The sequence below is a fragment of the Cupressus sempervirens genome, chromosome 5 (genome assembly GCF_028749045.1).
Source record: "Cupressus sempervirens isolate cs-2001-9-10 chromosome 5, ASM2874904v1, whole genome shotgun sequence".
NCBI lineage: Eukaryota > Viridiplantae > Streptophyta > Pinopsida > Cupressales > Cupressaceae > Cupressus > Cupressus sempervirens.
In genome coordinates, this window is record NC_143122.1 from 797,396,989 (window position 1) to 797,408,099 (window position 11,111).

At 35.5% G+C, this 11,111-nt stretch overlaps 1 long non-coding RNA gene across 1 annotated transcript; it reads right to left on the bottom strand.

The window, feature by feature from the left end:
• Positions 1–8,021: 8,021 nt before the first annotated feature.
• On the bottom strand, positions 8,022–10,451 carry LOC149558338 (uncharacterized). Its single transcript, XR_016365016.1, has 2 exons — positions 10,078–10,451; positions 8,022–8,276 (listed from the first exon to the last, which is right to left on the bottom strand). It is a non-coding gene; the product is annotated as an uncharacterized LOC149558338 (long non-coding RNA).
• Positions 10,452–11,111: the final 660 nt, after the last annotated feature.

Here is an 11,111-nt window from a genome sequence, read left to right on the forward strand (position 1 = left end):
AAACAAAATTAACAATACCAATGAATGATATCATCATCTATAAGATTATAGAATGGAAAGTAGAAAGGTTAAACAACAAATCAGTTCCATTGTCGAGGCCTCCATTCGCCATCTACCCAATCCAACCCTAGACACAAGTTTGACCGTGAATATAGTTTCAAAGTTAGTGTCTGGAAAATAAACTTCATAGAATTCTTCATGGCTTAGTGGGGTTTGAAATGTAGCCTGGACAATCCCTTGCCACCAATTAGATGAATAAAATTTAGAAACTAACTCACTTCAATAGAGTCCCCCACATGTATATGTCTTGATAACAGAATGGCAGGTGGTAGGGTTCTAATACAATGTATAGTAACTTGCTCCACAAGTGGTTATTTAGTCCACTCATCTATAACAAAATGATCGTGCTGAAAATAAAAAAGTTGTATCATCTCTAAAATGCACAATTCCTATTATTATGCGCTTAAACCATTCAACCTGACACCCTTCTTCAGAAGAGCACATTTCAACCTTCATGCCAATTAGATTGTCCATTATATCTTCCTTAAATATGATTACAACAAAATTGATATTTCAATAAATAATTTTAAGATATTTGTAATACAAATTTTACAACAATATAAAATGACTAATGGTTTATCTAACATTAATTATTTAGTAATAAAAAAAATAACACAACTTAGTATAACATTAATTATCCAACCCTAGTTCTATATTCATGAGCATGACGTACCCTGTCACATGCACAGTTCCTTTATATGTGCCTAATGAATCTTGAGAGATTTTTACCACTAAGATGTGCTCCGATGAGTGTTGGTTTATCATGAGGGTTGGGGTGTGAAATTGCATGTCTTCAAATACTCACCACTTGGTGAGATAGTTGGGTATGTATGGGTAAAGATGTGGAGTGGCCTTTGTTGCAAGAACTAGCACAAAGTGGTTGGGATGACTACATACATGAGGTTGTTACTTAATAAGATCAAACTAAATAAAATATGGTTACTTACTCAACACAATATATTTGGGATGTTCGGATCATCATTTGGTGTGTTGCAATGCCTAGGGAGGTTCGAAGCTTCATTTGGCATGTTACGTGCCCACACTCCACTACAGCCCCATCATAGTATCTTAGAGGCTTTGACTAGGACCCGATCTATGCATTGTCTTAGATTGTCTTCAATACTTGTTACTGCTTGGCATGTGTGTAAGCCATATGTGACTATTCTCTACTTGGTCGGATCTCTATCCATCCAACACACAGTTATCTTCATTACAACATTGGACCGATGCACAAGTTTTTTTTGGTGTTGTTCGTTCACTTGACACCTTGTGTTTAGGCATTGTGAGTTCTCTTGTGATTATTGCTTATCTACTTGGTTGCATGTGGTTTCTTGCTTGGTAGATGTTGCTTGTTCTATGTGATGCACCACTTGAGAGGTGTGTCGTAGGAGTATGTTTCATTATGATGTATGTTACATCGTAGTGATATTGTACACACATTTTCATAGATGCTTTTGTGTTATTGTAGTATATTAGACCTGTAGAGTTCTTTTGATCACTACATTTGAACAATGAGAATTCCAACTTAGGGCCACATATTAGGTGGTATGGAATATCTTGTGCGTTGGGGCCGGCTGAGGATGTGATGTCTTATGAAGCTATGACTGTGTTGGGTAGAAATGTGCACTTCGATAGGTTGTGTGGATTGCCTGTTAGTTCATGTTATATATCATTGCAATGTTATTTCAGTATGGTTGCTTATGCTCTTATTGGTTTATAAATGTACATATGTAGATGCTGAGATTAGATGTTTTACTTCAGTGATTTAGTCATGTTAGTTATATCTTGGATGCATTTATGCTTACGAGTGTCTTAGCCTTATCATTATTATTCTGGTACTCCCTAGTGTGAAGGTTGATGTTTCAGTATTCCTTTATGCTCATAATGAAGTTCATTCTTTCGTCATTTTAGCATGTGTAGGAATTAATTTTGTGCTTTTTAAATGAATCTTGTAATCTAATGTTAGACATGAAACAAACATTGCAAGTTAAGCACACTTAGATAGTTTATGTTTCGTTAATTGAGCGTGTTTGTTAGTTATGATGCTTGGGGTTCTTGGAATAATTTTATGTTGTTAGTCTTCCATTGCTTATGTTGTCGCATATTGATGTTATTGTACTTTACTTTAACAAAAGAAAAGGTTGGACTTGTTTAATCCTTTTTTTCCAAGGATCGTCGAGTGGGGCATTACATCTAGTATCAGAGCCCATGTTCAAACATTGGGATCTTTGTGTATATGTTGCCCATATGGTTGATGTTGTGATTGTGTGAGTGAGTTTCTCTGTGAGAGCTCATTGCTTAGGTATCTACTTGGGTTGGACTTGCTTGTCCAATAGATGCAACTTGAGCAGTTTGAGGAGAAGTGAGTCTTTCCTTGTTTGTAGATGGAATTGATGTGCCTTAGTATGGTTGGTTACTTGTGTGATCCTATTGGATAGAGCCACTAATTGGTGTCCATGTGTTGGGTTTGAGTGCCTCTTTTTGTTTCTTCTTGTGCAGTAAGCTACATTATTTTCCTTGTTTTCTCCTTTTTGTAAGTAAATAAGTGAATATTATCTGTGACTCTCTGTTGTGTCAATATAGTAATGAAATGTTTTCTTTCATTAAGAAATAAGTTTTTATTGCGAATCATTGCAAAGTAGTAGGTTTTCTATTAAAATCCTTTGGGTGAATGACTTGTCCCCAAACTGATTGCTTCTTAAGCTTATAAAAATTGTATTAAAAATTGATGGGTATTTAATTGTTGCATTGGATGGAAAATAGTTAAGGAAATTATTGTAGTCTGCATATGCATGAAGTTATTGAAGGTATATTGCTTGATGTGTGTGAGTGTGTTCCTAGCATTGCTAGGATAATATATTCCTTATCATTGTGTGGTGATGATCCCTCTTGTGAGACTGTTCTCGATCATCACATGTAATGTGATGTGATTGATGCCTTATTTTCTTTGGCTGGAGGTACTTTCCTCATGTTGTTGGGCTAGCATTTGTTTTTAGTATTTTTCTTTTCTTGGACTAGTCATCAAAATTTCTCTATTATTCTCTTTGTGGCTATTGTCACACTTGACTTATTCTTGAAATGAGCTCTTTCGTGATTTACTATTGAAATTGATAACTTCCCCATTTGGGTTTTTTTATTTTGGTTTCATGGTGACTATTCTACATGTGTTTAATTGCTGCCCAAGTCTTGCGTTGTGACTCTATCACGTTCATTTCGAACCTCTGGTAGTATGTACAAGGGATAATATCACAGAGAACATACTGTGTGTTTGTGATAGATGTGAAGTTGTTAATATAATTGGATGGTTTAAATGATGATTAATTGTAATGTTATTCTAGAAAGAAATTTGAAAATATATGTACTTGTTTATGGTGACTCTTAAACCCTTGCTCAAAAATCTTTCAAGTTCATTGTGTATTAATGCTTGTGTTATGTTTAACTAATGAAATAATGAAAGAGAAGTAATATTGGTTTCAATGGGTGAATTATCTTTCATCTCATGCTTTATGTTGATTTGGGGCATGTGTGCTCCTTGGATGTTTTGGACGTTGTGTTCGTTGCTTGTCTTGGTAACCAAACTGTCTGAGTTCGCCTTTGATGTTTTATCTTGATAGGTGACTCAACTCAAGGTCTTAGGACTTAGGACTCTCTAAACTCCATCCTGTTATAGGCCTCATTGATATTTTTTTGACGCATTTCAAATGGAGTCAATCAGAGTTCAGGCATGATAGTTTGGCCTCCAAAGTGACGGTAATTTTTGTGTTGATGTGGACTTTCATGTGAGTAAACATATTGGCATGCATCTGCTCACCTCGGACTTTGCATTATCTCGCTTGGTTATGTGAGAAACCTCGCACGAGAGTGTGCTAATGCAAATGTAATCTAGGGAACAACATGCACTCTTTCGCACTTCAGAAGATGCAAATTGATGTTCCAAGTACCCTTTATTGAGTAGAGGCCAATTCAATCATGGCATATCTTATTTATGGTCATTGGAGAAGTTTAACCCTTCATGTTAATTCTTAAAAGGGAAGTTAACAATCATCTTAATCTTCTAGGTTCTTAGTTGGGATTCGTGCTTGGGTTTGTGTGTTTGCAATAACACCAATCCACTGTTGTGAGGTGAAGCGTAGACTGTGAGTGTTCCTTGCTTGAGGTTGATGTTGCCCTTGTCATTTGGGAATGACTCGGTTCTATTGGTGAGTCTAGATTCTCCTTTTGGATGTTGGCTTTAGCGCATCTCTGTATCCTTGCCTCTCTTGAGAAAGTAGGTTGGGATGGTTATGCCATCAACTCAATTAGTGTTGGTTGAGTATGTTGATGGTTAGTGGAATTGTGAGTTTCCCTAATGCGTCTTGGGCTGATTTAGAGAAGAGGTTGAGAGAGTCTCCCTCTCAGTCCCAATACTCTGTAGTTTCTTTCTCCCTAATGTGGTAACTTCAAAAGGATTGTCTCAGTCAAGTTGTTCGTTTACATTGACTTGAGGCTAGAGATTGAGTTTAGTAGTAGGTTGGGTGTAGTTTTCCCAACATGTTGTGGGAGGGACATGGCATCGTTGGACACATGCTACCATCTTGTGAGTTGGTATGAAGTTATTACATGATTTTGTCCATGGATGAAATTATTTGCAACCTTGTGGAAAGGAGATATCTTGTTTGTTTGGGTTAAGTAACCCTAGTTCCTAGCGATAGTTGAGATTTTTGTATCATAGAGATTAAGTGCTCCTACACTTGGTGGTTAGTTGTGGAAGGTAGCCTTTGGAGTGTGCAATTTTTTTTAGTAAATTGTCATCCTCTATGATCAAAAGGGTGAGTTTACATGGTTTCAAGGATGCTCATGGGTAGTATGATAGTATTCTTGGGAATTTGGGATGGTTATTCCCCATGATTCCAACTTTTGTTGTAAGAGTGTAGTGTGTTAACCTTGTTTTGTGGTCACTTGGTAGGTGCATGTTGTAGTTGGGCAACTGTTGATGAGGTAAAGTGGATTTTTCCTTGCCTTGTAGTGATTGACTCTATGGCTAGATAGATTTTCCTAGTGCATTGGTAGTTTCTTGTAGAAGGACCTTGTGTCAGTGTGACACCTTTTCTCTTGTGGTTAACCCATTTGGGGGTGGACAGTATGGTTTTTGAATGTTGGAGGAGTGATTTGAGTTTGACTTGTGGAGTGGTTGTTGAGTCATTCCTTTTGCTTGGTTTTGATTTTTCTCTTGGTATGTTTGATTTCTATTCTTAGATTGTAGGCTTCCAAGAGTAAGCCTAGTCTTTGGGGGGGATGATGTAGTGCCTCTCCCATTTGATTTTTGTAAGTCATCTTGATGTATGTAACCTTGTTGATCTTTCTTTGTGAAGAGATTGGGTTTGGGACCATGAATGGTCTACACCCTTGAGGTGATTAGATTTCTATAACTGTATCAGTTGCTTTGATTATGCTTATGGATGAATTATGAGTTTATGATGTGTTAGATGGTTTCACTGAGGTTTATGCCAATGGTTACCAGGATTGATGTGGTATCATGATATTGTTCCATGATCACCCTGAAATGTGTACAAAGATTGCACTATGTATTATTATCTTGCTACACTGGACTAGGTTTCTGTAGCACTAGTTAGTAATGTGTTTGACCATATTAACTTATTCATTTTAAGTGCCTTTAGTAGTGCCTCTCATGTTGTCATTCTACTATAGTAGTCCATTTTGTTCTTAGAGATACCTGAGATACTCTACTGATGACCATTATGTTATTATTTCATATGGATGACATTTGCTTTATAGTTCAGTATCTGAATATTGCTATATGATAGTTTATGTGTTATGTACCTTATTTCATGTTATGTATCTGGTGGATTATGTTGTTTAGATATCTGGATTCATCTTGGAAATATGTTGTGGTACATTAGATGCATTTTGATATGTTGTGTACTATTTTACCTACCTAATGTGAGTGTTGTGGCATTTGAGATATCGTGTTATAGAGTTTATGCATAGGTGGTTTAGTAGATATGTTCTACATGGATATCTATGCTGATTATACATGTTGCTTAGGCTTTGATATTTGTACCATTACACTTGACGGGCTGTGAAAGTGTGCAAGATTTCTAGCTTCGACAATGACATTGGGGATAGTGATTTGACCATTCCCTTGAACCAGAATTGCCTCCGGTATGGGCAATGTATCTTTCTTGTTATATATTAGATTATCTTCTAGTTCTTAGAGATAACTCAATTTTCCTTGTGTTTAGACCAACTGTCTAGATTACATTTGTGTTTCTAGATTTGCTTAGGATCTCTACGTTTATGTCTCTGTAGGATTTTTGCTTGATTTAACCTTTTTGGTTTTCAACCAGTTGGATGTGGATGGATTTTCCAAATCTTTTGGATCATTCAGATTTTTGGGTCTTAATTAAATATTATTTTTAATTAATTCTTTTTAAAGAGGGGTAAACACTTTTGACCTGGAGCTATGAACCAGTGAGGCCACAAATGGGGGACCTCATCCCCATTAGATTCGAACCTTGATGGCAAGGATAACAACTCAACAACTTAACCATCACAACATGCCACTATTGGAAATTATTTTAAATTAATTAATTTTTTATTTTATTTTAGTGAGTAGATGATTTATTCATGTGAGCAGTTCTAATGGCGAGATCCAATTCATCTATCTTCAATCACTTAAGTCTGTTTTGACGAACTTAAGCGATGGATTTTAATAAAGTTTTTAATTTTTAGAAATTATATTAAATTCTCCCAATTTTATCCTTTTGGGCAAATTTTCTCTATAAAGCAAAATTTTGCCTTTCTATATTTCATTATGCATACTTGGTGAATTTTATTTTTGGAGAGCAAGTTTGGAGATTTTTGAAACCCTCTTCCCAAGGATTACTATTTTGCTAGATCTGGGAGTTCTATCCGATAGAATTCAACAAGGTTTGTTGCAAAGTATTGGCAGTAGGTAGGCCATTGTTTACCGAGCTTCTTGGTAGATTTGGCAGCATCTTTGCTTTTATTCCTCTCTCATTCAGTTTCTTGGATGCTCATTTGTTTGTGAGGTAGGGTTTGCATTTAAAATTCTGTTATGAAAGTTTTAGTTTCAATTCTTGCTTGATTAGGCTAAGAGCTTTTTTTTGTTCAATGGGTTATTCTGGTTGGGATTCCACGTGCATTTTCCTATTTTTGGAGGGTTTTAAATGCAAGTTGATGAACAAAAATGCTGGCCATTTATATGAGCTTTTTTGAAAGTTATTTTTTATTGGATATCTGCTTGTTTGAGCATTTTTGCTCAATGGGTTTTTAATCTTACAGTTTTTTGTTATACTTTTCTTTTGGGTGGAAATTTACTTCGCTGAAATTTTTTAGTGTTGTCTAGATTTTGGACGTTTAAAGTATGGAATGGAGTTGGAGTTGGTTAATTGTTTGATTACCCAATCCAATCTCTTTTTTCTTTATATTTCACCATTAAGTCTTTGTTTTCTCATCCAACCCTAGTTCTATATTCGTGAGCATGGCATGCCCTATCATGTGCATGGTTTTTTTATATGTGCCTACCGAATCTTGAGAGACTCTTACCACCGAGAGGTGCTCTGGTGAGTGTTGGTTTATCATGAGGGTTGAGGTGGGAAATTGCATGTCTTCGGACACTCATCACTTAGTGAGATAGTTGGGTATGTATGGGTAAAGATGTGGAGTAGCATTTGCTGCAGGAACCAGCACAAAGCGACTGGGACGACTACATACATGAGGTTGTTACTTAATACAATCAAACTAAATAAAATATGGTTACTTAATCAACACACAATATATTTGGGATATTGGCATGTTACCATGCCTAGGGAGGTTCAGAGCGTCGTTTGGCATGTTAGGTGCCCACACTCCACTATAGTAGGAACTAGCACAAAGCGGTTAGGATGACTACATACATGAGGTTGTTACTGTTACTAAAATTTTGCACACTTTTAAAATTTTAGTATGAAGGCAAAATGCATAAGTGTTATTCATTGTGTGCCAAGATGAATATAAAAATGCTGGAAATGAAAATCTCACACAAGCCGTGAGTCTGACTACTGCTTCTATACATATTAAAAATAAGAAGAACATAGCACAATGAAGTAGAGTCAGAGGTAACTAGTCATTGCCTTTCAAGCTTTGACTAGTTATGTGATCTTTATTGCCGCTCTTGGTCCAACTCTCGATCTGATAGCTCTGTGATGTTCATTCTATTGCATGGGAAAAATGGGGTTAAATCTTAAAAGATCTAAGCAATGACTGGTTATTACCAACTATGTACCCACACATGCTATATATTTCCTATTCTGAATACATATAAAAACAACAGAATGAATTCTAAGTGCTTTAATGCAAAAAATCAGAAAATATAATGTTAAAGGGACATATTATTCCTGATATGAAACCTTTCATTATAATCAAGCGTAAGCATATTGATCTCAAAAACAATACTCTAAATGTTCAGATGCAAATCACAGAAAGATAGTTTATGAGTGTCACGAGCCCGTGCTCAAACCTCATGATATACTAGTTCAAATATCACAAAAATGGAAGATAATACAACAGTAACAAAAGAAAAACCATAAGTGGAAGAGAGGATGGTTCAAGCAGTAAAGCTACTGACCACACAAAATTTAGAAGATGCATCAAATTCATTGTGTTTGGTAAATGAGTTTCTTTTAACCAGTTCACATTTTGAAAAGTTGTTTGAATTGAAGGCCCAGGCTCTTTTATCACAATGCAAATGTGAGAATGAAGATTTTTAAGGAGTGCTTTTCATGAAAATATCCGGGGGAGGCTTTGCACATATTAGTGATGTAAATATTGAGTTGGCTCAACTTTGCTGAACCCGTACCAGTATAATGATGGTTGCTGCTTTGGAGAATTTCTTCAATCAGGTCTATGGTTTCCCTATGATGTAGTTATACATGTCACAAACATTAATACATCAAAAATCCTGCCTGTCTACACTTCCATTTCTTTGAAGCAAAACATAGAAAGCAACATAGAAAGAAAAGCTAGTATAGATGAAGCTATTTTGTTTAAAGTAGTTATTCCAAGCACGTATTCCTAAAGCATTGCACTGTGGGGACAGGAAAAAATGAGAATTAATTTTGTATCTATAAAGGATAATTTGACAAGTGAGGATTGCATGTGCCTTCTTGAGTCCTACTGGAGATATCCAGACACAGAATATGCTTTGGGGTTGTGGAGACTTATGGATGAGGAACGTGAAGCGGAAGAACGCAGAAAAGAAGAAGTATCACAAGCACAAAAGGCAAAAGAAGAAGAAGCTACAAATGTAGAATTTGAGAGATGGAAAGATGCCTTCTCAGTTGATACAGAAGGCACAACAAAAGAGGAAATGCAACATGGTGGTCAAGGTCTTCTCTTTGATTTTGTTGAATATTCAAGAAGCACAAATGTGTCCTTTTAGAAGATCTTGCTGCTGAGTTCAAGCTCCGTACACAGGACTACATCAACCGGATCTTTGCCTTGGAAAAAAATGGGTCAGCTCTATGGAGTTATGGATGATAGAGGCAAATACATATATATTTATTTGGAGGAAATGAAGGCTATTGTAGACTACATGAAATGAAAGAAAGGGGAAAAACAATTAACAAACCCTCTTTTTGTTTTAAGTAGTGATCAACATCTTTAAAATCCTGAACCAACTAGCAAGCTCATTCATGGTGGTAAAAAACCAGTAAAAACTCGTATGACAACATTGCAAAACGGAAATGCATATGTTATGAACAGTCAACAGGTTTTGCATTAATAGTGAATAATCTTTCATGGCGACATGTATAAAGGACCCAACAAATCATCAATACAGTAAATCTCTCTCACAATGATGACTTCATCTTCAAACTTTCAGCGAATATGATAAGAACAACAAGTTCGAAAATGGTAAGTTCTTCAAATGCATGCAAACAATTTAATGGAGATCATTACTGAAAGAGCAAACAGCGAGGGTCATGAAATCCAGTAAAAAAAAATCAAATAGATTACCTCTTGCTTTAGGAAGCGCAGAAGAGGCGTCCATGGCTCCAGATGTTTATGAAGAATGCAGAAAACGTCAAGAGTCCAAAGTCTTCAACAACATCAAGCAAAGAATTGCAGCTTAAACAAAGATGCACCCAACAAATGCAGAGAAAAGGGATGGAAAAAATGCATAGGAGGGCTCTGGTTTTCCTCTCAAAACCCTCATTTTCCTCCATGGCGGCTAGAGCTCTTTTTTTTTTGCATTTTGCATAGTATGGAATGAAGGCGATTGATGTGGTTTAGGGTATTCATGATACCTCTAGAACTTTCTTATTCCCATCATTTTTGTAGGGATTTTTCATATTTCTGAGAGTCCCCTTTTTCTATACGTGGGCCTTCTCGCATTTGCATATGACTTTGCTAAGATTTAGTAAAAAATATCCCAAGTCCCTTCCTTAGTTTTATTTTAAGGTAAAATAAATATTTATTTTTTAAATTTTAAATATTTATTATAAACTTTATAATTTATAATTCAATAAATATCAATCGGATTAATAATGTTAAGTGATTTAACTTATAATTTAATAACATTATTAATACAATTAATACTTATTGAAATATAAATTATAAATGTTATAATAAATATTATTAATTTAAAATATTAAACAATTTATGATTTATTTATCTAATTGATGTTAATAAATATTGACTAGATAATTAAATCACAAAATATTTAATATTAATGATAAGAATAAGATATTTATTTTACTTTTAAAATAATTAGAAGGATCTTAGGATATTTTTGCAAAGTTGTAACATGAGTCATGTGTTGACAAGACTTGAAGGCCAGAGAGTTATTGCATTTTGGAGACTTTTGGGAGTCTGCTCGGAGATAATGACTGCATTTATGAGGGGCAATTATGATGATATTATCAGGCCATGCCTTTTGGGGCATTTGGTACAGCTTTTGAAGTCTTTCAAAGGCTCAAGTTTAGCCTTAAGGGCTGAATCCGACCCAACATTTATGGCTTTCAAAATGCAGTTGGATGGAGAGTGTATAA